We start from the raw sequence: 26,630 nt of genomic DNA, 5'->3' as shown, positions 1-26,630 counted from the left end.
TGGTCTAGAGAGGACATCTTTCATGGAGGAATTTCATCTCCTGCTCTTAAGAAGAAGAGGGAAGGTCAGAGTGTTTTTCTTGTATTTGCTGTTTTTCAAGTGGCTTTAACTCAAAATATGCCAAAATGGCTTATTTTGGGGTTATGTGCTCTGAACTCTTTCAGGTCTTTTTGCCACAAAATCCCGAGCACATTGAGACTTACCTTGATGGTTTGAAGGGCCATCATTTTGAACCTGGTGAACTGATGCTTCATTTGAACTCTGCACACTACCCTTTATTGAATGTGTTGCAGCATGTCAGAGGTCCCCTTGTCACCTCCAGAGGCCTGTACAGTGTTGTCCGCACTTCGAACCAGCCCCAGACTTACGTTTCTTTCTGTCTCGCTTGTCTGCTTTTCAGGCCATTTGTCTTTTTCCCCTTGCTGTGTGGTGGTAGGTTATCCTATCTAGATGCTTATTATGTCTGTCTCAGACAAGCTCCTCGTGCCTTCTAAGCTGCCTAACAAGTGTGGTATAAGCTTGGAAGGCAGGAACCAAGGTCGCTAGAATTGCAGGTAGAATACGTAATCAAGAGAACACTCAACTGGTATCAAGTGCCTGAGCTCTTAACTATGGATTTTGTAACCTAAGTAAATTTTGCCTATTGAGATGTCTCTTTCTTTCCTGTTCTTTTTTTTTTTTTTTTAAAGATTTTATTTATTTATTTGAGAGAGAGAGAATGAGAGAGAGCACATGAGAGGGGGGAGGGTCAGAGGGAGAAGCAGACTCCCCGCCGAGCGGGGAGCCCGATGCGGGACTCGATCCCGGGACTCCAGGATCATGACCTGAGCTGAAGGCAGTCGCTTAACCAACTGAGCCACCCAGGCGCCCTCTTTCCTGTTCTTTAAGTTCTGAGTGGTCCAGGTTACCAGATAAATTAGGTAATATTGTGCTAACGATAGCAGTCAAATGACACTCAAAACACATTTATTATAGAATGCTCTCTCCTAGTCACATGCGTCTGTATGTCTGTCATTTGAGTTTTAGATGTTCCATGGACATCCATTTTTGGAGAAAATGCTTCATTATTTAGAAATTTGTTCATTTCCAGAAGTATCTGGGTGAGGTAGAAGTTTCTGCCATTGCTTCCGGTCCTACCTGGATTGCGTTGAATGAATAAGTGAATAACTAAACTTGCTTCTTTTGACCCTGAAGTGCTTGAGTTTTTTTCTTTCCTTTGAGTCAAGCCCTTGGTTAGATTTTTTTTTTCCAATTAGCTCTTAATTTTTTTTTTTTTTTAAATATTAGATCCTCCAACCTTATTCATCTATGGCTAAAAGTTTGGGCCCTTTTACCAACCTCTTCTTATTTCCTTAATCCTCTCTAGCCCTTTGCAACCACTTTTTTACTGTCCTTTTTATGAGTTTGACTTTTTTTTCTTTAAAGACTCCACGTATAAGATTCCCTGTATTCACTTAGCATGATGCCCTCAAAGCCTATTGGAAATGGCAGGATTTCCTTTTTTTCATGGCTGAATAGTATTCCACTGTGTGTGTGTATGCGTGTATGTATATGTGTATATATATACATGTATTTACACACACATCTTTATCATCCATTCATTTGTTGATGGACACTTCGGTTGCAGCATTATCTACAACAGTGAACATAGAGAAACAATCTCTTAATTTGTTCTTGCCAATCTTTTATTCCTAGAGGTAGAATAAGGGTGTTCGAATTTTCTTAAGCAGCATTTTTTTTTTTTTTTTTTTTTTTGCATGTGTTTTGTTCTGCTTTGTTTTAAGGAGATAGAATTTATTCTTGCCAGTTATTTCAAGAGATCGGTGCTCTTACATCAGCTTGATTGTTTTTGAGAGATTTTTTTTTCTTGGCATCTAGACAAACCGGAAAGGACATGGGTCAGACCTAGAGTGATCTGGCCTTCCTTGTACTCCCTCTCTGCTCCCTCAGCTGGTACGTCTGTGCTTGCCCCATCCAGCCCCCCGGAGCTTGGCCCTCTGAGTGAGGTCTTGAATTTGACTGTAGCTATCCTTTGTAGGCCAGAGCTGTCGGTATTCGTATAAATGATCGTACCTTTGGGTCTGTTTTCTCCTTTGCTCTTCTTTTGGCATAAAGACTCATCAATGATGAAACCCCCTTTCTCAGTAATCAGGGCTGATACCCTTTTCCTATTCATCTCCTTTTTCCTGAGAGAAGGCGAACATCACTCATTTCTTTTTTCTTTTTTTTTTTTTTTTTACAGTCTTGAGGTCTTTTATTTTCTTTACATTTATCATGTCATGAATTCATAGGGAATGGGTTCCAGCAGTTTGGGCTCCTTTCCATTAGTTCTCACAGAGTGTGCTTCTCTGGGTGGGGCAGGCTGGCACTTCAGTTGAACCCAAGTACCTTTTCTCTTTGGCTTCCTTCTTTTTCTGATCATTTTCCTTCACATGCTTCAGGAAGCTATCTTGGCTCTTTGAGTGTTTAATATGCTCAATGCGTACATCAGTTCTCTTGGCAAGAATCTTGCCCTTAACATGTTTGTTTACAACAATGCCAACAGCATGCTGAGTAACATTGTAGACTCTTCCAGTTTTGCCATGGTAACATTTGTGGGGCATTCCTTTTTGAACAGTGCCCATTCCCTTGATGTCCACAATATCACCTTTCTTACAGATTTGCATGTATGTGGCCAAAGGAACAACTCCATGTTTTCTAAAAGGTCTAGAGAACATATAGCGGGTACCTCTCCTCTTTCCCTTTGTGTTGGTCATTTTGGCCAATTACTGGAAGATGGTGGTTCCGGCCAAAAGCGAACATCACTCATTTCTTAAGGGATAGTCTGCTAGCCTAATCCTTAAGGCCGTAGAGGACCTGATCAGACAGCTAGGACTGACCTGTGACGGAAGCAGCCTTCCTAAGTGTCTTATACCTTTCCTGTATGTGAGTTCAGTGGCTTTCAACTTGGCTTATTCAGTGAGTAGTTATGAATATGTATTGCATGGAATGCGCTATACTCTACATAAAGAGATACCCGAAGATGGCCAAAGATGGAATCTTCCCCCTTTTAATTTAGCTTGTGGGGAATGTAGCATTTAGTCTTTTTGCTTCTGTTTATAACTCTTTGAGATCTTTTCCCATTAGCTTAGTGTCAGCCTCCTGAAAGCATATGCCTTTATATAAATTTGCCTGTCTGCCCTGTTTATAAATTAAGGATAAATTAATTGAAAAGAGTATTTGGGTGTTTGACGTTCATGGGGGATGGGTTGGAATGTCTGTGTGAGACAATTCCATGATTCACTGAATTATAATGATCATAGTAAAGGTAGATTTTAGGATTTCTGTTTATCTTTTGGCCTCTCTTTAAGCTTAATATGTTTTCCAAATATTTTAGAGGATTTCTTTATAAAGAAAGTACTGAGAATATTTGCTTGAATTTATGGTATATATTGTACATCTTTTGCTTTTATTTTATAGTTTCTCAAATTTACTCTGTTTATATTTCTAGAGTGTTTAGGGTTTTATTCTGATCATGGTTTATGATTTAATTGGCTACCAGATGTTCACATATTCTACCTTTTCCTATATTATTTCATACGCAAGAGAAAAAAATGGTCTATAACCTCCTCTGTGGTGCAATTTTCTGCTCAGAAGAAAGGGAAAAGTTTGGTACCATTCACTTTCTAGCTCATTGTCTTTATACATATTCAGCTACCTGGTGATCAATTGCTGGTTGCTCCAAACTTGGTGTTAATGTCACACAGGGAAGAAGAATGTCTCTGGCTTCATGGAGCCCACAGTCTGCATGGGAGAAAATGTCATGGCTTTTACCACTAACGTTTGCCATCCTCTTTCTTCATAACCATTTTAAGATTGATAGGATGTTTCGTTGTCTAATTTTTTCCCTTCAAATCTTCTGTTTCCCCATTTTTCTGTGATCTTTCCATAATGATTGTAAATGACTCCTCAGGTATGTGAGTGAATTCCCTTAAGAGACTTAGCTTCCCATCATGCAGGCCGGCTGATTGGTCTGAGTTCAGTGTTGTCAAGTGTTCCCCTTCTGCTTTTTGTCAGTCGCTACTTCTGCAAAGTCTTCATTCTAATTATACAAATATGTCTTCTTCATTTTTCTTGTCCAAGACATATTAAAAGGAATTAGTTCAGTTTCTGAGCTGGTTTAGTCTTCATTAATTCCATCCCCCACTCCATTTTTAGCAGCATTTTTCTTTTCCCCGTCTCCCCACCGCCCCCCCCCCCCCTTGGTGATTTTAAAAGCTCATCTTCTCATGTCTGACTTATTTGAGTAGCATGAATTAATTTGCTACCTCTGAGTCTTTTATAAGTTTTAGCTGACTGTAACAAGGTACTTTACACTTTCCTCCATATTTAGTTCAGATCTGTCTTTGTAGATATTTGAAGAGTCATTTGTGAAACTACGGTAGGTGTTTCTTGTTCATTATCATTTTCCCCAAGAGGAATTTTAATCCTATGTGTGTTAATTATTTAATTATCCTAATGATGTCTCTTATGGTACTCCTGGCCTCTTGCACACTAATGGAATTAATCCTTCATCCCAGGGCTCCTCAGAGCTGATTCTTTAGTGTTTGTACATTTATATTTAAATGGTTCTTACATTAGTTTATAACTAACTTGTCCTTGTTTTTTTTCCCCCCATCGTCCACGTTCTGTCTCTTCTCTCTCTAATGCCCTATGTTCTTTAGATTTAAATTTTGATTTCTATGCAGTTCCTTTCTTTCCCTTGCCTCCAGTGCAGGTCATTATTTTCTCATACACTCGGGGTCTCAAGCCTTGATGGCCGGGAGAATCACCGTGGAATGCTTGTTGAAAGCTGAGATTCTTGGGTTCTGAGCCCAGAAATTTGAATACATTTGGCGTGTGAGGAGGCCAGGTGACTGCATTTTTAGGAGGCATCCAGGAGGTTTGGACGCAGTGGTCCGCTGGCCCTGCTGCTGTGTACTGTTGCCCGCTACCTGGGTTCTCTGCTGCTAGCCATCACCTTAAATACCGCAGCCAGGTTTTCATCTGCGAATGTTCATTTGCAAATTAATTTATGAAATGCCCGCCATCTGCAAGGTACTGTGTTGAGCACTCAGAATTGCCATAATGAGCAGAAGTGACTTTGTCCCTGAGTTTTACGCTTATGGTATATTGAATTGTTTTCTTCATGTCTTCCTCATCTGAAAACTTTCTTGATTTCCTATTATTTACATGTAACACTGGGTCAGTTCTTCAGTATTTTTGTTGACGAGCTTATAGAATATAAGACAATACTATATCAGGAGATTTGGATTCCAGGATTGCTTTTACTTCTGATTGTGTGTGTGTGTGTGTGTGTGTGTATGAGGATAATGATGCTACACAAAGCTGTCTTCTAACTACTGACATATGATTACCTGGAACCAAATAAAGATGTATCACTGGCCTGGCACTTGTGAAAGAATCACAATTTATTAAGAGGCATAAAGTCTGTAACACAAAAGAAGCAAAGATGTAGTGGGAGACTCTCAGTGACCCTTCCTGTGTTTCCCCTGGATCTGCCTCACTCTTGAATTGTGGAGTGTGTAGAGATTTCGAACAATAACGTAATCAGGGTGACTATAACTCAGTGGGTAACTCTTCCATCTATCACTCAGTTCAGACAGCTCAAAGAAACCAAACTCAGGTTAGCACAATGCTTCTCATGAGTTACAACCTCTTTATTTTTTCCTTTTAATTAAATGTGTTCATTTAAAAGCATTTAAAATAAAAAGTTTAGTGATTCAATTGAATAATCACTTGCTGGCAACCCTCTCCTATACCTGCCCCCCCCCCACACACACATTTTAACTGTTCCCAAACCAGGTCTTGCGTGGGTAACACCAACTGCCTTTTAAACTTAAAAAAAAAAAATAATAAATAACAGTAGTTCCTGAAAACTACAAGGACTATCTTATTTCTCTTCATGCTTTTACTGAGTCTTACTGTTCCTGGGTGACATATTAAGGGATACAGAGGAAAGTACTAGAATCAACTAGGTACTTTTATGAAGGCTCTCACTTTGTTATTCTTCCTACTTTTATCTCTTCCCCATGGCTGCCCATTCAATTCCCTCTTCCTTTCAGGCACTTTTGGCTTGAGGATTAACTTCTTATGCTACATTTGGCCATCAATGGTCATGATTTGACTGGAGGTATTTTAGTACTACTGGGAGATTTTGGTTGAAATCTTCTCTTTCAAAAGTTGTAACTTTAACAGCTAGAGTGGTAAGTGGCAAGCCAGTCTTACGGACTCCCAAGTACCGGGGGAGTTAAAGGAAAGGAGAAATTATGGAGTGGCTGGAAACTGCTTGAGGATGGAAGTGGTATTACAGAGGGAAGGCAGAGGCAGGAGAGGACGAGGAGTGTGTTGGGGGAGGGGCGATACTGCGTGAGGTGGCACGGAGGCTGTACGTCTAAGACACGCACGAGCGAGAACCCCGGCTGGTAGGTTGGGGCCAATTGCGGAGGGCCTAGAAATGCCAGCTAAAGATTTTCAGTTTTATATTTTATGGAGCAAGAGTTCCTGACATCTTAAAGAGGCATTTATCATTCCCTATAAAGCTCTAATCCATCCTCTGAGGGACAGGGCCTGTGAATGGTACAGTGGGGCTAATTCTGACTAAAACCGCTGAGCCTTTGTGTATGTTTGGATATGTGCGTGCATGTGCGCACACGTGGCGTACTTACTCATGGACCTTCCTGAGACGAGAGGCCTGCAGCAGAGCGCAGGACAGTGCAGTTCCGCTGGTTGAGTTCTTCTCTTGTGAGCCATCCTAGGAAGCTGTGAGAGAAATTCTGCCCACGTGACCTTTCACATCTAATACTAATGATCAGCCTGCTGACAAGTCCTGCCATGACCAGTGGGAACCATTGGAGATTTTTTGTTGTTTGTTTTGTGTGTGTGTGTCTTTGTGTGTGTGTGTGTGTGTGTGTGTATACAGTTTTTTTTTTTAAAGCTCTGGAATTGATATTATGAAATTGCTGTCTTAAGAAGGATGTGTTGGATGTAGTTTTCATGATGAACTAGAGGGGATAAGACTCAAGGCCAATTAAAAAGACCCTTTTGTAAGGACAGTGAGAATAGAAAGGGACAGTTATTAGAGAGGATTTATAGGGAGAATTTATTCACTTAGTAAACATTTATTGAAATTTATTGTACTGTGGAGATTTGAAGTAGAAAAAGCTGGAACCTCTGCTTTAAAGAGCCCTCACTAGTGGGCAGTCAGTCACATAAATTGTGACAACATGATGTGCTAAATGCTGGAATAGTCCTGAAGTGCTTTGGAAATAGGACGGATTCCTCAGTGTAGTGGGGATGGTGGAGGGACACAGGGGAGCTTGCGAGCGATGGGATTGGAGCCTATTTATACAGCTGAAGGAGAGAACCTAGTAGATAAGGAGGGTTTTATGATGGAAAGGTTAGTGAACGAAGTGAAATATGGAGGGGGTGGGAGTAAATAGATTTTGACATAAGGAGAAGGCATTTGAGGGGGTTGAAGATTGGCTAAATATTGAGGAAAGGAATAAATCAAAGCTGACCAAGCTTTGTGTAACTAAAAGAACGGTGGTACTGTTTCTAGTAAGGAGAAGATGAATGGTATTAAAGCCATTGGAGTTTGAGATGATTGCAGTCCAATAAGAAGCTTGTAGTGAAGGTTGATAAGGTTGACCTGTGAAAGATAAGGGCGAGCACCATTGATCAGAGAGGAGTATAATGATAACGTGATCTATAAGAAGAAGTACGTGTCTGTGGGGGTGGGGGCTTCATGCAAGTGGTGGAGTGAGAAGCTATAGTTGCTGTGGAAGGAGGCAAAAAGAGTTAGTTTGAAAGCCATTCGTTTCCTTGTGGGGGTGGCACCACAGCTCTTGTCCTCAGACAATCTTCCAGAGGTGATGCATTTGTCCAGGCTAGACCTGGTGTAAAAAATGCAAGTAGTGGTAGATGCAGAAGGATGGGTCTGCAGGAAATTCTAGCAGGAGAGGCCCAGCACAAGGGGAAATGAACATTAGCACACCTGCCTTTTGGTAAACTCTTATGTGGAATGCCAAATGTGAGCTCAGCTCCGTTTTCTTGACCAGAGAGCAGCTGGGTAGGTTTGGATGGAATCAGAAAGCCCTGTAGGTAAGGACTTGGTCTGCGAAGTGCATATTAGTTGCACCTGCATCTTGTCACTTGATTCTGGTGGTGGAAACACAAATATCAAAAACTTCTCAGTGACCCTTCCTATGGTTATAGGTACAGAATCCAGCAGATCCCCTGGATGAGTGTTTGTCTCTGCAGATTCAGTTGCATGCCTGTTGGCTTGCCCCCTGGGGGTGTTGGTGGGTGGTATGAGGGGCCTTCAGGAAAATTTCCCCATCTTCTTGGCTGCAATGAGGAGCCAGAACCAAGCCTACTACTGTGGGTCCTGGGGCTTCATCCTTATCTCTCAAAGTTCTATGCCCAGAAAGGCCAGCTGGAAAATGGTCCCTCAAAGTGGAAGGTGGTAGTTAAGTGAGGTGTTATCTTCTGTGTACAGAAAGCTTGAGCTGTACAAGAAGTATTTGCAGCAAGAGGATAAAGGAAGCTTGTGATGGAGTATTTCCTTTATTTTGACCATGGTGCCAGGACCAGGGACAAATGACAGACCCCAGAAGCTATGTGTTTCAGGGAATTGTGACCACTCCCTGTTCTCTTGTTCCCAGGAGACCCGAGTGTACTGGTATCCTGGTCAGAAAGGTATGCTGAGAAGTAGGTCTGCATCAGAGTAGAGTGTAAGCTCACTCACTGACTGTGGTTGGCTAGCAGTTCAGTCCGAGTGTAGTCTTCAGGAAAAGCCAAATTATAGAGTCAAGCTGGTGACTAAAGGAATTTTTTTTTTTTTTAAAGATTTTATTTATTTGAGAGAGAGACAGAGAGCGTGAGAGGGGGGAGGGTCAGAGGGAGAAGCAGACTCCCTGCTGAGCAGGGAGCCCGATGTGGGACTCAATCCCGGGACTCCAGGATCATGACCTGAGCCGAAGGCAGTTGCTTAACCAACTGAGCCACCCAGGTGCCCCACTAAAGGAATTTTTAATCCAAAGGGACAAGGGAGATTCTGGATGAGAGTTAGCATAATGGACCAAGGAGACCAGAAAGGAAGGATCAAAGCAGGAAGTAGCAAGTGGAGCCTGGAGGACTTTACTGCATCAGAGTGAGTGTCTTTATATGGTGTACATGGAGTCTCAGGTATGAAAAAGAGACAGTCTTTGAAAAAGCCTGACCATCTGTGCATAGTTTATTCCTTTGCTGTTAATCTTCTTGAATTTCCCTCCTTCTTAAATGCCTCTATTTGGACACAAACAAGGTTAGGTGGAGAGTAATATTTATTGAGGACTGACTCTGTACCAGATACCGTTTTACATGTTGGGGCTAGAGCAATGAACAGCTTAGAATCCCAGAGATAGAGACTATAAACTCATGCACACATACGATAATTTCCTTCCTGATGAGTTCTTATGAAAAAGAGAATATGATGGAACAATACTGCAGGGTGTGATTTGTTCTGGAGGTGTCTTCTTCAGGCTGGGGTGATCTGCGAGCTCTCGTTGAAGAGATGACATTTGAGTTGAGTCCTGAATGTTGTGAAAGAGCCACATTAAAATTGGGGAAAGGGAGAGGAGAACTGGGCTTTATTTGGCCATATTAAGTTTGTGGTGGTTGTGAGACACGAGATACAGAGCTGGCAGGTGGGTGTATGCATCTGGGTGCTCACTAGAAAGGTCTGGGCTGATAGATTGAGAGGTCTTAGCCAGTAGATTGTATTTTAAAGTCACAGGACTGGATGAGATCTCAAACTCACACTTTTTAGAGGCTCTTTTTAATCATGTCTATTTGCCTAGAGATAACTGCATATAAACATCTTATTTTAAATAGAACAGACTTTTAAGCGCTGGACACAACTTCGGGGACATGAATATGATTTCCTGTGTGCATATATTTTTTTCGTGTTTCTGAATCGTGTATACTGATTGCCAAGTTTCTCCTGCCATATACTTGATTCTAAAAGCCAGCATTTCTCAAAGTTTTCAACTTATATTCTGACAAATTGAAATTTTCTTAAACTCATTATAGAATCTACTCAAGTGTGCATGTGCAGTCATAGGTTTCTGATCTTCAGATTTATTAAGAGTCCCTGAAATCTCTCTCTTAGTAAATACTGTATTTGAAAAGGATTGCTGGAACATGTGTAGAGTGCTTTACAGTGAACACACATCCGAGGTTTCAAAACCCCCATGAGGTAGGGAAGAGTCGTATTTACGCTTTCCCTTGCAATTGTGTGGAGCAAGGCTTTGGACTCTAAAGGGACTCATGTACAGGGCAGCACAACTAAGAACTGTTAGGGCCAGTCTTAGAACCCAAGGGTTTAATTTCCGTGCTGGGGCCCTTTTCCACTACCTCAGGGGTTCTCAGCCTAGGCCGCACATTAGAGTCCTTGTTGAGAGTTAAGCCAACTCACTATGCCCAGGCCCTGCCCCAGAGGCCGGGACAATGATACATAGTTTTTACATTCCCCGGGTGATGACTTTCTAATGACGCTGGTAAGGAAGGCCTCTCTTTTCTTGGCCAGTAAAATCACAGGCAGAGCCCTTCCTCGTGTTGTGACTGCCTTCCAAGTGCGAATGCAGTGCACATTGTTTCTCTGGCATCCGCATTCTCCCTGCCTGAACCTGAGACCGCTGAAGCTGGATCAGCCCTTCTCTTCCCTCAGCCCAATAAAATGACAACCAAAAACTGCCAATAAAATGATTTTCTTATTTAAAAGGGGACTTTGTCCATTTTTTAAGGATCGGGAGATATGCTTTTGTATTTGTGCTCCATTCTTTGTGCTATAAATTTCTCTCCGGTGATTTGATGGCATTTTGAATAGTTACTCCCAGCTTTTAATGCAGGTTTATCTGTAAAATGCCAATTTGTTCACTGTTAGCTAGTGAATGCATGCTTGCTTCTAGCTTGACCAGACTAGTGCTGCGACTCAAGGCATGCTCACTATTACCTATCCTGGACAAAATAAAGATAGAAACGAGAGTAAGCATTTAGAAACTCTTAGTGATTGGACAAAGTAATTTTATGTCTGAATAATAAATATGAATTGGGAGCTTTGATTTTTATCTTAGTGTTTTTAAAGTTCTACTTTTTGTGTTTTACAATAGTATCAAAACTGATCCATCCTCACAGATAATTTCAGAAGCCATGGACTAGATCCCTGAACCCAGTAGAAGCCGAGAGGAATAAGGACCACCCCTACTTTTTCCCAGATAAGCAGTGATGATATTCTTGATTTGGGACTATTTTGAGAGTATGGAGTGATAAACAGTCCAGAGGTAAACCGCAAGTTCCTGGCAATGGGAATCAGCCTAGAACCCAGCCTCAGTAGTATTACTATGTTTGTTTGTTCCTGTCTCTCTTTCTTTCTTTCTTTCTTTCCTTTCTAAGAAATACTTTTTTAAAAAAGATTTATTTATTTATTAGAAAGAGTGGGAGTGGGGAGCAGAGGGAGAGACTCCATGCTGAGCACAGAGCAATCCCATAACCCATGAGACCAGGACCTGAGCGGAAATCAGGAGTTGGACACTTAACCCACTGCACCACCCAGGTGCCCCATTGTTACTATGTAACTTTCTAAAGTTCCCTGTTTCTGATACTTTTCACCCGTCCTCCTGAGGCTACCTTTACATTTACATAAATTTATTTAGCTCTTTGAAGTCCCAGGAACATTTTGGCAGGTTTAATGTTGGATTTTTAACTGCAAGTCAAGGACTAAAGGAGAAATTGCTTTGGCAGCTTCTGTTCCCATTTTAAAGTGAGTCTGGCCAAGTCAACTAAGCATTTCATCATTTTTCATATTCAGATGTATTTTGGCTCTACACTATTATGTTCTGGAAGATATATAATTTTCTAAAGCATATTGAGGCATAAAAACAACGTTGATTCCTTGCTATTACACAGTGTTTTAGGCAATCAGAGACTTCTGCTTGCTTTTTCCCCAACCAGAGTTTATACAGAGATCTTACAGATGGGAAGGGAAGATGGGTTCAGTTTGTTCTTCCTGCAGAGTCCACCGGGCAAGTCCCCTCCCCACTTTCTTATATTATTATTTCCTGTTACAAGAATAAGGCATGCTCACTACAGAAAATTTGGGAAATACAGAAAAATAGGAAAAAGTTAATTTTTCCATGTTCCCACCACCTAGAAATAACTGTTGTTTACATTTTAGTGAATTTCCTTCTCTAAATTTTTGCTTCATTAAAAATCATAAAATTCTCATCCCATTGGGAATGTAAAATTCTATGCACTTATTTAAATAAGCCATTTTACTCTACTTATAAATGTAGTGTGTGTTCATTATAGACATGTTTAGAAAGAGAATGTATTTGAAGTATGAAATTTAAAAATCACCCAGAATTCTATATCCCAGGGATAATTTTTAACTTTCATTTGTATTATTTACTTTTGATTTTTTAAAGAATAACTGAGTTCATATCCTAATTATTTTTAAGCATATATAATACAGTCGTAGTCATAGGACCTAGATGAGAGAAGAGTTCGTTTAAAAAACCTAATGATTCAGGGTGCCTGGGTGGCTCAGTCGTTAAGCGTCTGCCTTCAGCTCAGGTCATGATCCCGGGGTCCTGGGATCGAGCCCCGCATCGGGCTCCCTGCTCCGCGGGAAGCCTGCTTCTCCCTCCCCCACTCCCCCTGCTCGTGTTCCCTCTCTCGCTGTGTCTCTCTCTGTCAAATAAATAAATAAAATCTTTAAAAAAAATAAAAAATAAAAAACCTAATGATTCAAGTAATTCAGTATGAGTTTCAAAGATGTGAAATTATTTCTCAAGTTTCTAGGCCAAAAAAAAAAAAAAGGCTATTATGTTGCTCTATGTAGCTATTCTTTTTTAGAGAGAACAATATACTTTCTATTTAGTAATTCTCCTGGAATAATGTCCCAAATGTGCTTAAAATAGTTGGGCCATTATTAGTGGTAGAAAGAATAACACTGCTATTGTTTCAAGTGTCTAATTGAAACATTTTGACTGTGAGTCAAAATAAGTGAGTGTAGGTCAGGGGCAGAAGAGGGAAGGCACAGATCAGGGGAGTGTTCTCTGCCCACATTGCCCACTGTGTTCTGCTACACTCAGTCCAGTTCTGTTCTTAACGTCAGGTCTGGGAAAGCCCAGCAGTCCTTTGTGTCATGACTTCCTTATGTCTTCAGTCCTAATTTCGATTCATCTTTGGTAGCCTAGAGTACCTAAGCTCCTCCCTCTCCTTCCTCTCTCCACGACATAGTGGGTAGAATTGTGTACCCCAAAAAGATATGTTCTAGTCCTACCGCTGGTACCTGTGAATGTGACCTTATTTGGAAATTAGGTCTTTGCTGATGTAATCTGGTTAAAGTGAAGTCATACTGTATTGGGGTGGGCCCTAATCTAAAGATTCATGTCTTGGGGCGCCTGGGTGGCTCAGTCGGTTAAGCATCTGCCTTCGGCTCAGGTCATGATCCCGGGATCCTGGGATCGAGTCCCGTGTCGGGCTCCCTGCTCAGCGGCGAGCCTGCTTCTCCCTCTGCCTGCCGCTCCCCCTGCTTGTGCCTGTGCGTGCTCTCTCTCTCTCTGACAAATAAATAAAAATCTTTAAAAAAGTAAAGTTTAATGTCCTTTTAAGAGGAAAATTTGGGTACAGAGAAAAAAGGGAGGCTGCCATGTGATATTGGAGGCAGAGATTGAAGTGATGTTTCTGCAAGTCACCCCTGGAAACTAGGAGGTGGCAAAGAAGTAGCCTCTCCTGGATCCTTCAGAGAGCTATGGACTTGCCAACGCCTTGATTTCGTACTTGATTTCTTCAGAACCATGAGAATAATTTCTACTGTTTTAAGCCACCCTGTTTGAGGTACTTTGTTATTAGCACAGCCCTGAGAAACCAATATACTCCCAAGAACACTGGTTCCTTATTCTCTGAAGTCTGTCAAGTTATGTTCTCTGAGCTTTTGTAAATGTGAGGATAATTTTTTTTTGGACCCTCTCTTTTCTTTTAAAAATCCGTAGACAGTGTTCGATAGTCTTCTATCATATAGTGTTGGAGAAAGTATAAAGCTATCCTCATTTGTGTTCTTTTTAGAAGTTCTTTATTCTGCCTAATTATTTTCATTTACATCACAAATGAGATCGAACTAAATAAGGGTCATTTCATTTTCCCTCTCCTCTCCTGCCCCCACAAATGTGGTAGATTCTTTCATTTTATACATGATATTTTTCCCCAATGCAAGAAAATATAATTCATGGTGTGTGTGTGTGTACAGATGTAAACATAATTTTTTTAAAAAGTCTTGTTTCTAGAATTCTCAGGTTGAATCCCTGTTCTTAAATCTTGATGGCCGTCGTCTGTTCTCAGTTTTTTTCAATCTTTGTTGTTATTTCCATCCCCATTTGGGAATACTTCTCAAATTTGTTTTTTGCACCTCCAATTTAACTTTATGGAATATAAATTATTAACCTGTTGCACTTATTGTAGGTTTCTCTCTTGTTACAGCATTTCTATTTTCCTTGCAATTCTTCTTATCTTTCCTTTGTCCTTTTTTTTATCTGATCCTGATGTCTTTTCCTTTCAGTCTGTTTTCACAGATTCCTTTTATTGTTACAAGAGGCTGTGTGTTCTTCTTGTATGCTACTGAAGATGCCAGAATTTATTGACGTTTTCTTGTTTCTAGTTTCTTGAAATTTCTCTTGCTCACTTTTTCTTTTTTCTTTTTCCCATTTACTCATTCTCCAAGGAGAGGAAATCCTCCTAGACTCTGCCGACTGTTGGAATATGAAGACTTGCTTTTGAGCTTATTACTGAAACGTTTGGGTGCTAATGAAATCATTTTCTGGGTTTTACTACTAAAAATCAGGGTCATGTGTCTATCTACCAGCTCAGTTCCTGGTTTTTATGTAATGCAAATCTGTTTCCTGGAGATGGAATCTTCAACCTTTATTTCTGCTTGACTCCCTGATACGTAGAGAATAGATGGCCTATGAAAATAAACAGAAATGCATTTTCCATTATTATTTTTGTCCTTATCTCCAGTCTTTCACCTAAGAGGATTGTATTTGGCAGGGCCCCATGCTAGGCCTCTCCTCCTTGCTAGCAGCCTGCTTCATGTGAAGGGCTCTTCCTAATGGATGTAGGACAAGACGTGCTCCCGTGAAGTGGTAACAGGAGGGCCTGCCGCCTCAAGTCAGCGTCTGTGTAATAGTGGACGTTACTCAGTTTTGTTTGATTTGGAGAGTATGGACAGCGGAAGAGGAGGGAGGGCTTTTTGTACCTCCTTCCAGGCAAGCAGACTAACTTTGCTTCCAGGGGTGCCGCAGTTAAACCATTAAGTGTCAACCAAAAAGGTGTAGGTTTTAACCCCATTCCATCAGCCTCATATTTCGTGCAAGTTCTTTAGTGATTTTGGCAGTAGTTGTGTGCGGGCCAGAGTTTGAGCGCCGTGAGTTGTTTGTTTTTGTCTTCTTTCGCACTCGTGGATATTGTAGCACGTATATGGGAACGACTGTGTGGGGTACTTGAGTCTAATACCAAGTTAACATTTTAACTTGAAAGTGGTATTTGTTTCTCATTTCTTACAGATTTTGTATTGACTTGCAACTTAGGTCAAGATCCTCTGTTAATCTTATTTTCATTAGTGTTAAAGGGGATTATAAATGTATATGTTCAACACAGATTAATATAAATATTTATTAACTCAGGTAACTTGCTAACATTTTACTTATTAATTTTCTTTCTTGCATTCTTGACCAGATGAATTTTTCTTTCTTCATTTGATAGACTCATAGTATTGAACATCTTTCTTTTTCTTTTTTTTTTTTCTATGTGTGTATTCTCCCTCAAGCCCAGACATGTTTTATTTAAAAACCTTGAGACAGAGGAAGAGTTACAGGCATTTACTGAGGGGTTTGAGTTGGTGGCTGGCTGCCCATCAGTGAACTGCTGTGTGAGGGATGAAATGGACCCCCAGTTCTGATGTTTCTTCAGTTGGGGTCTCCAGCATGATGCCAGTTAGCAGTGTGTCACTAGGGTAGATGTGCTTAGCCCATAGCTAATTGATGCGATCAATGGAAGGAGGTCAGTAATTTTGAGTTGAGAAAACATAACTGTATAACAGGATGACTCCAGAGAGACCATGTGCCTTGCTCTTATTTTTTTTTAAATTGTAATCGTTAAAAGACACATAACATAAAATGTACCATCTTAACCATTTTAAAGTGTACAATTCTGTAGTGTTAATTGTATTCACATTGCTGTGTTGCTTTTGAGTCTTTCTCCTACTGAGAAAAGGTGAGGGTCTGATAATTGGTCCAGTGCATTTGATTTGTTGAACAACCCAGCGTTCTCCATTAAAGAGGTAGATGAAGAACAACTAAAGACATAAAAAGGGGCAGGGGGAGAAAAACAGAGAGGAGGGAAGAGGAATAAAGCTTCGATCAGAAATAGACCTTACAGCAGGGTCCTTAATGCTGAGATCCTAAGAAATATAAGATGAGGAAGAAAAAGGAAAAGTACCTGAATGTGTACATCTGTTGTATAAAACTGTTGATAATTATTTTGAGAGCCGTTATAACTATTTTAGATACGTTAAAATGTAAGGAAGTGTGTACCCTGGGGCCTAAAAAATACAGGGAAGTGTCATTGGCGGTGATGAGAAGCAGTGAATGTTGTGTCTGAGGAGAACGCTGGTGAGCAAGGAGGCAGCCCCGGAGCACAGCCCGGACACAGAGTGTGAAGGAGCATCGGCCCCAGCAGCCATGCCGTCTCCATACCCCACCCAGCCGTCAGCTCTCCGCCTGTCTCGCGGGTCCAGAATAGGCAATGCTCCTAGGCGTGGACAATGGTTCTTTTCCCTCTAAAAGTTACTTTTAACGAGATGGTTTGACTGTCCACCATTATGGGTTATTGACAGCGGCTGACAGGCTAACAAATGTACACACACTGTGGAAACATGTTCTTCACAGTAGTGACAGAACAGCCAACAAAATGTTACATGTGTGAACTGCTAGCCTTTGTGTTTACTCTGAGCAAACGAGCAATAGATGGACATTTGAAATATATGTCTTGGGAGGTTGGTTGAATTCTGTAGTCCATATGTATTTTTCTTCCATGTGAAAAGTACCTTATAAGGGCCAGCTATTCATCAGTCTCCTTTCCATTATGTAAAGTCCACGTGTGTCCACCATCTGTCAGTCTGGTAAGTTTATCATGACACACATACATGGCATGGATTGTTACCTTTTCTGAGAGGAGAATAAACCATAGATAGGAATGAGGCTTTAAAAGAGCCTAACATAAATCACTAAGAAAAATCTGTAGTAGGCTGTGAGAATATAAAAATCACTGTGAATTATAAATAATACATCAGGGTTCTAGAAATCATTTTATATGAAAGCAGGAATATAGTTCTTCTTCCTACAATAAGGCTCGGTGATTTTTAATAACATTGGTTGACCAGATTCTGTGAAATATAGTAGAAAGTTCCATAGTGAAAATTCTCGGTGATAATTGATAACGTGGAATACTAATGCTTGCTTCTAATGGAGATTTCCTTTGCTTTCTATTGCTATCAAGGTATCCTCAAATGAAATCTTTACCTTTTCTCATAGGTATTATCTCTTAGATAATACCATACAGATTTTTAATACTTTTAAAGTTGAAAGTCTGTACTGAAAATTTCAAATATTACATTTTCTGTTAATTAAAAAGTCATTTCTCCAAAATTAGTGATTAACTTTTGGGCTACTGATAAAGCATCCAGAGAATCTCTTAATTGTTTTTTTTTTTTTTTTTCCTGTTGTTTCTATTTTAATAAGATTTTTCTAAGGAAAATTAATCATAAACATGTAAGTTAGTAACCTTCTAAACATGTGTTAGAGTATTCTCTACTAAAGGCATCTTCTCAGTTAATTATCTGTTTTAGCAAACAGGGTATTCCTTGCTTTAGAAAGTTTTCTTTGTAATATGTAACACACATGGTTAAGAGTTACATATTCTATGTTAAACGCACAACTTCATTTTGAAAGCAGGCTGATTTTCTTTTTTAGATAAAAAGTGCCTTATTCATGTTATTGGAATTGAGCAACCTCTAAAATGCAGGAGATAAAGAAAAAGTATAAGATGGTGCTTGTTCTTAGATTGTTTCCTAGTAGAGATCAAACTAATATTATTTTTAACAGCACTGACATTTCAAGACAATATATGATTAAGTTCTAAATTGTGTGATTCAGGCCGCTTTTAAATGTTAAAGAAAACTAGAGACAGACTGCTGTTACATTTTTACCCCTATTCACACATAACTGGACTGAAAACATTCTAAATATTCAGTTTCTAATAGATTAGGAGATTTTTTTTTAATTCGTTTCCAGAAGGAGATTTTTGCCATACTGGAATAACTCTGCTTTTATGTTTTGTATTATATTTTAATTATTTCTCCAGCACTACCTTCATTCCTTAAGAGGATTTGCTTTGGTTCATCATTAGGCTGAAGGTTACAAAACAAAACCTTTTCTCCGCTACAGATGGAAGATATTTCTAAGGTGGCAATATGTGATGATTATTTAATAGAATGATTATCTTGCCAACTTTCAGCCCATCTATGACAAAGCTCAAGAATACCACCATCTAGATTCCATTGATTTTTTTTTTTTAAGTATCATGACTGACACATGAGAAACAAATAACAGTCTTTATTTTCTGTAGAACCTTTTTATTATGAGAAGTCTAGGTTTCTTGGAAAGCTGTTTCAGAGTTGATGGATCTGAAACTTCAGGTGGTAGATATATATATAGGAAACCTAATCAATGGAGAAGGCTGAGTTAGTGATGGGATGGAAAAGTGCTGACTGTACCTTTAAAATTGCATGTATAATATGCATAATTGGCATTCTGTAGATTTATGGGTTTTAACTTCCTGCTCTTTTGACTTAAAAATGGAATGATCTATCTGTGGTTCTAGCAATGTTTCAGGCAGCAAAAGAAACGGAATTCCACGAAACATCAGTGGTGCAGATAGCTATTCCCCCATCCATCGTGTCCCAGATCACAAGTTTATATTATTTAACTCTGTTACTTATTAATTTAAGGATTATTGATTATAATAACTTCACTCTCTGAGAATATATATCATAAGAAATTAATTATGTTAGCTATTTGTTTCCTTCCATGTTACGCTAAACCAGAACTGTTTTTGGTTGCTATGCTACATTCTGCATTCAATCTAGGTGTATTCTCCTTTATCCATGGAAGCTACTATTTAAAGGTAAATACCTGTTGTCCAGTTGAAAGTAAATGCAAAGGAAATGAAAGCAACTGTATCCCAGCCTATACATTGTCATTAATGATGTGAGTTACTGGAACTGAATCCTAGAATCACTGTATTCATATGGGTCATGAGATTCTGAGGGGTCTGCGTGTGGCTATGTGGCTAGAAAATGTTTAGGTAATGGCTTTGTGGGTCCAGAAGAAAGAATAGCTGTACCAAGGCCAACAAAATAGGAACTAATTTTTTTTTTAAGATTTTATTTATTTATTTGAGAAAGAGAGAATGAGAGACAGAGAGCACGAGAGGGAAGAGTCAGAGGGAGAAGCAGAATCCCTGCTGAGCAGGGAGCCCCACGTGGGACTCAGTCCTGGGACTCCAGGATCATGACCTGAGCCGAAGGCAGTTGCTTAACCGACTGAGCCACCCAGGTGCCCAGAACTAATTATTATTATATCTTCACTGCATGAAAGTACATCACTATCAGGAATGATAAGCCCTGTGGGCTTAGTGGAGCACACCGTCTTAGTTTACACTGATGTGATCACATAATTGAACACCTTGAGGAGGGAGAGAAACTTCAGATGGGGCTACTCTGGTAGATTGGGTAATAAGAGAAAACTAGATTCTAGACTCCCTGATCAGTGTCTCATGTATGAGAAAAGTCAGGAGACATCATGGATGGAGCTCGCAAGCTGCTCAGAATGGTGCAGATAACCCTCTGTAACAAGGTACCCGACGGTAGATGTACCTGCCCAGGTTCTCAGAGCTTTCTGTTGGGCTGCAGCTGTTGCCAAGTATTTCATCCCAAGTATGAAATCAGTTATCACAGAGCCCAGGATAAAGGACGTGATAGGTGATTTGGAGAACTGGGTCATTCCACGTAGCAGTTCGGTGACAAATTAAGGTACTTAGGTTAGTGCCTACCCTACAGAAGGCACTTTTAAATACTGATTAAACTAATAAATGAAATTACAGAACCAGGCCAGAGAATATGGAAAACCGAGACAAGAGCCAAGTCAGTAGCTGAAATATCTGTTCGAGTGCTACTTTTGAATATATACTTTTGGTGTGATACTGTAATATTTTTAAGGTTAATTTTATGTACAGCATTATTTATATCAGCTAGCAGAGAAACTAAATGCTGTGGTTCAAAGGAACAGAAGACCATTGAGCAATGCTTAGACCTCCTTCAGGGCAAATACTGTCTCCTGCATCTTTGGATGTGCAGTACCCAGCACAGTGCCTTATAGTCAATAAATGCTTGATAAATGAATAGAAACATTAGTGAAAAGCTGATACTTGTGCTGGCTCTTGAAAGGTGATTGAATTTGCAGCAGAAGGAAATGAGCCTGTTGTTCAAATTAGTCAAACTCTGTGAATAAAGGCACAGATATTGGAATGAGGTTGTTCAATTTTGTGAGACGTTGGATAGGTCAGTCTCATTAGAAGCCTATGGTGGATATTGTGGTGGTAATGGTTGATAAGAGGTTGTTTTTAAAGACCAGTTCCTAAGTATTTTGTGTTCTGTCTTTATTGAAGCCCTGTCCTGATAATCTTGTTGGGTACTTCAGGAGAACAGGGTACTGGTGAGGACAAGCTTATGGGTTTCTTTCTTTCTTTCTTTCTTTTTTTAAAGATATTATTTATTTGAGAGTGCTTGCGTGCACAAGCGGGGGAAGGGCAGAGATCGAGAAGGAGAAGCAGACTCCCCACTCTGCAGGGAGCCCAACTCAGGGCTCCGAGATCACGACCTGAGCCAAAGGCAGACGCTTAACTGACTGAGCCACCCAGGCACCCCAAGCTTATGGGTTTCATCTGCATAAAAACCATTTATTCAGTTGGCATTAATTGCATGTACACACACACACACACACACAAATGTACACACACACACACATATGCACCCAGTAATCTTCTTTGGGGAAATACAAAGGAGAATGAAACACTTTTCTACTGAGAAACTCTTTCTCACAGAAGAACATGCTGTCTCAGAATCTCCTAACTCCTGATCCACTGCCTTACCATATGCTGTTGGTCACAAAGGGCCACTAGCAAGAAGCAAGTGTGGTTTCTCAGCACATCCATCTTTCAGCACCTTAGAGCTTGCCATATTGAGTGGGATTTTTTTCTCAATCAGATTGCTTATTAAAAGCTTTACCGACATGTGGTGGATTGAATCAAATGTAAAATTCACACTCTGTCCTCAGGAAGAGGGAGCCCCTTGTAAAGGTTGAAAGTTGGTAGAGGCCATTGTGGTGCCAGTCCTTGAGAAGCACAGATGCTACTCAGAGGACCTCAGAGCTCAGCAGAAGCATTTTCCAAAAAGAACCACTTAAAAATTCTTCCCTGCTTCCTCTCTTTTCACCTTAAATGAGCTAATTATTATATTGTATTACTTTTTCCATTTCTGGATTTCTTTAAAACGCAAGAGCTTGGGTTTGCTCTGTGGCCAAATGTAATCATGCTAGCATAATTACTAGAACTAATTCTAACAGCAGTTGTAGCTGTAGCTTTGGTAGGAACACTAAGAACCTATGCTTTCCTATTAAAGTGTTGCTGTAGGTACCTTGTATTGAGCAAACACTGAAATTTGCTCAGACTCTTAGAAGGGAGAATTAGAAGTATAATCAGGGACAAAAGCAGAAAAAGTAAGGCTGCAGAAGAGATTTTTTTTTTCTTCCACAAGTAGGTAACCAGCTTAAAGAATAATTATTTTTACTAGCTAGATAGTACACTACAAATATTTTCCGATTTCGAGCTCTGCAGTTTTTTTGTCTAGGGCACTACCCTGCTATTCATCTTAGTCATTATTCTACTCAGTGGTTGTTGTGCCTAGCTCCTCTCAAGCTGGAGAATCTGAGATGGAGTATTAGAGCAGGAGGACCTGACTCGGGGGGTTGGGATCTGTCATTTATCCTATTGCAGAATACAAGCACTCGCAAATTTTGTGAAGTGCACTCCAAAGACACGGTTTTGCTTTCAACTGTGATGACACTATAATTGATCAAATATATTCTTTCCAGGAATCATAAATTCTTATTGGAGTTTGAGGAGATGTCATGTTCATTTGTCAACATGTCACTCCAGGGACACAGGTGCAGCAAATTTATGGGGAAAGCATCTTGTGTTTCTCCTGAGCCCCATAAATATGAAGCAGACTTGATTGAAAACGTGTGGCTTTAGATTACTCCTCAAATGGAGAGCAATTAAGATCTCTGTGTGGAAGGCATTTCACTGTGATTCTCAGGTTTCCGTGTCGCATACGCAGGGATCGGGTCTGAGGGGCCACAAGAAGTTTTCGGAGACCTGCAGATGTTGTTTCAGAAAAGAATACTGAGGCATTTCTTCTCTGGCAGAGTGAATAGTGCACATTTTTAGTCGAGTGCATGATTAACTTTGACATTTGAAAATAGAACTTCACATAAAAATAAGCATGGTACTTCTGCATGTTTAATTAAGATGTTTGGTTCCTGTCAAGGCTGATAGTTTTTTTTTCCCTATGAAGGGCAATATATTCTCAACTTCTGAAATTTCAGAAACCTGTACTTAACCTTTAATCGTCATTCCATTTACATGGAAATCTGATTAACAACTTTTAAAGTTCATGAGCTCCTGGTAAATGCAATTAAGACCTTTTTGGAGTTTGTTATTAAGAGCTGGCATTTAAAGAAGACTAGGTCCTGGCTACTGATGCTGTCTCCTCCAAGGCAGGATGTCTTAAGCAATTAGCAGAGAACATGAGGTACATGAATTGTACTGTATTGCTTCCGAGTTAACACGGTTGGTATTTAAACAGCATGCTGTCTTTTTCTTTTCGATGACTGGCTTTTACGGTATGAGCTCATTACCCAGTGAGACTAGGGCCAAGGATAGTTGCGTGGAGCTGTGGCAGTTTTCGTGACCAGGAGGGTCAGGCTCAGCTTCCCCTTCCCTCTGAGGTTCTGAAGCCGTGTTGACAGACATTCGCTCTCAAGTGGTAAGGAGTCAGGTTAACCATCCTACCGCACTGCATTTTATTGCATCCCTCTGCTGGGCATGGTTGTCCTTCTGAGAGTTAAAATGAACAGATGTGGATTTTGCGGAGAGAGATGATTCCGGCATGCAACTTATTTTCTAAACTCTTTGGCATCAGCTGTTCAGACATTGCCCTTAGATCCTAGGGGCAGAAGGGAGGAGTTAAATGTGTTGCAGCAGGCAGGTGTAGTATGGCTTACAAACTGAGATGTGCTGTGGTGTATGGAAAATGGGGGCTAGATTCTTATTGGCACTGTATGCTGCCAATCTGGCAGGTTTTATTTCATTTGCTGATAGAATTGGGTTCTCTGGATGGACATAATTGCATTTATTAGGTCCTTTATTTGTGCAGAACACTGTGCTTATTATCATTGAGAGGAATGACAAGAGAAAATTATGACATGGACTATCAACAAAGGCAAATCAATAAAATATATTGCATATAACAGTACTATTAAAAGACTCGAATCTTTACATGTTGCTGTATATGTTTATATATTTCTGTACTCATGAGCATGTATTACTTTCAAATAAAAGATCAAAATAAAACAAAGAAATATTTGGGAGAGAGTAAAGTTAAATAGGAAATCCAGTCTAAAAGAATTAAAAGTTAATGCTGTAAATATCAATAAAGTAGGTTTCTATTTTTGAACCCTTGACTTTTTATATTTACGATGCACCAGCAACACAGTTAATTTGGTTAACCTTTCAGATTATGGGCCAACCTCAAGTGTAGTAGATAAATCACTTAATCCCATGTTTTGAATTAACATAGAACATTTTAGTAGAAATAATGTATAAAAATCACAGATTTTCGTATAGATGTGGAATTTTTTTTCCCGGAAATAAAACTGGTAAAGTAGGATTATTTTTTAACCAAGCCATCGACAGGTATATGTCATCAGGTTAGTGTCTTGCCTAAGGGATATCTATGTATTTCATCACCTTCACATAGAAGAATTTTGCTTACATCATAGACAGAATCTTTCTTACGATGTAGGAGTTGACAAAGTCCAGAAATGAGTGATATTAAGTTGTTTCTTTGATTATGAAGGGTTTTAGTTAAGGTATTTCAGTGTGACATGAATTTATGGTAATACAGGGAAATATTAGACAAAGTGCCTTCTCATCAAGTCACATTGGGTGTTTAAGAGATAAATTCAGGAAAAGTTCAGTAAACAGCAGCATATGATTAATTACCAAGTCCAGGTAACCATCTGTGGATCCTGCAGGAATGTAAAGGATGACTTAAGATAGGTTGGTCAGAGAAGGTTTTGTGTGTTTGATAGGAGCTGAACTGGTCCTTGAAAGAAGGTGAGGATCATTCGAGATAAGGATAATATGAACGTATTCATAACAGTACCTTACTGAATTTACCATATACATAATTCATAAGAAGAGTGTAAGATGTGATTAGATAGCCCAAAACCAGATTCTGAAAAGCCTTAGATGAATTCAGTTGAGATCTTTGTGGATTCCTTAAAGAAGGAACCATTTTATTTGTCTCTGTGTCCTCGTGCTTTGTATATTCAGTTCCTCCAAGCCCCATTATCCCCCACTCTTCAGAATATTCCCCTCAAATCCTAATGAGAAGGTACTTAACACAGTTTCTGGCACTCAGTAGGTACGAAATAAATGTTAAGGGAATCTGCATCTGCACTTGTTAAATCTAAAGATTCTATTTTGATTGAACTATAAGCAAACATTGTTTCTTTTTTTTTTTTTTTTTTTAAAGATTTTATTTATTTATTTGACAGAGAGAGAGAGAGAGATAGCGAGAGCAGGAACAGAAGCAGGGGGAGTAGGAGAGGGAGAAGCAGGCTTCCCGCCGAGCAGGGAGCCTGATGTGGGGCTCGATCCCAGGACCCTGGGATCATGACCTGAGCCGAAGGCAGACGCTTAACGACTGAGCCACCCAGGCGCCCCAAACATTGTTTCTTATACATGTGTCGAAGTTTACAGATTACAGATAACCAATATGAAGGACTCTGTAGTAACTGAACTGCTAATTGAAAATTCTGCGTCAGAGCCACTTAATTGAATAAACTGTCTCCAGAGAGCAATTTGGGTCTTTTCCAAGATGCATTAACTCTTTCAGGTCATTAGGGTAGCACTTATCTCATTGGAGCAGAAATTTAATAAATGGTATTCCTGTGATGTGAGTAAATTAACGTACCTTAAAAAGCCTGAAGTTTCACCATGGGGGCTATAGTTCTACTCCAAGGAGCTCATCTGTGAATGTAAAACATCAATACGTAGCTGCTCTTTAGAGCATCTTACTTTGAATTTAGGTGACCTACTAGAGAGTACCTACTTTGTTCAAGACACTCTGCTAGATGTTAACAGAGATACAAAGGAGAGGCATGGCCTGAACTAAGAGGCAGAAGAGAAGGCAAGCAACTATAAGATAAAATCCTTGAGCAATACAAATGGCTGCATGGGTTTTAATGAGAGCGATATCCTAGTTAGCAGTTAAGATAGGTGGTAACCTCTCAGAAGGCAGAGACCTATGACACGTCCACACAGCATGCCCACTCATGTTTATTTTCTCAGTATATATAAATATCTGTCAATATGAATAAATACCTGTGTGTGTGTGTGTATATATATATATATATATACACAGACACGTAATGGTAAAATATGAGTTAGATCATCAGAAGCATTTACAGTTTTCACATGTTTCCCTCTGTGGGGTATAAATGATCAATGTCTAGTGTTGATCTAAAATGAGTGTGATAAGTATATGAAAACCAGAAAAAGAGCCAGTACCTTTTGGAGATAAGCTCACTGGTTGTCTGATAGTCTCAATTTGGTTGTCAGCTTACTACTGGGATATTGACCTCAAGGTAGAAAAGAGGGTAAAAAAGGTCTGTCCTACCCACCAGCATGTGTCACACATTTACGTCTAATGTGAAGATAGAGGCAGCTAGCTGTCATCTTAAGATTAAGGGTAAGTGACATTAAAAGACCACTACAAAAAGAACTTTGAAAGAAGAGGATGGAGATTACACCTCCATGAGAAGATAAAACTTCAAAGGGGTTTACCTACCTCTGCTTCCTCATACCTGGGGTTGACATATGCCTCCGGACGTATCTGAATGGAGCACCTGTAGTTTGTTAAAAATCAATCAAGTTAAAAAAAATAATAAAATCAATCAGGTTATACTTAAATTCACTTTCTTGATCTCATAACCCCATGCTTGATAGATGGAAAAGGTAGTAACAGGTAAGGGTTATAAAAAAAAAAGGATAAACTCAGACATGACAAAAAAAAAAAAAAAAAAAAA

The 26,630-nt window shown here is 39.7% G+C and overlaps 1 protein-coding gene and 1 pseudogene across 4 annotated transcripts in view; one reads left to right on the top strand and one right to left on the bottom strand.

Moving 5' to 3' along the window:
- The window catches only part of EXOC4 (exocyst complex component 4), a 731,914-nt gene that overhangs the window by 153,464 nt on the left and 551,820 nt on the right, over nt 1–26,630 (top strand). The window lies entirely within an intron of this gene.
- LOC116630758 lies at nt 2,260–3,347 on the bottom strand (annotated as a pseudogene).

Source organism: Phoca vitulina, unplaced genomic scaffold (genome assembly GCF_004348235.1).
Source record: "Phoca vitulina isolate PV1807 unplaced genomic scaffold, GSC_HSeal_1.0 scaffold4, whole genome shotgun sequence".
Taxonomy (NCBI): Eukaryota; Metazoa; Chordata; class Mammalia; order Carnivora; family Phocidae; genus Phoca; species Phoca vitulina.
The sequence above is the reverse complement of the archived record's forward strand: the minus strand, read 5'-3'. Positions and strand labels throughout refer to the sequence as shown.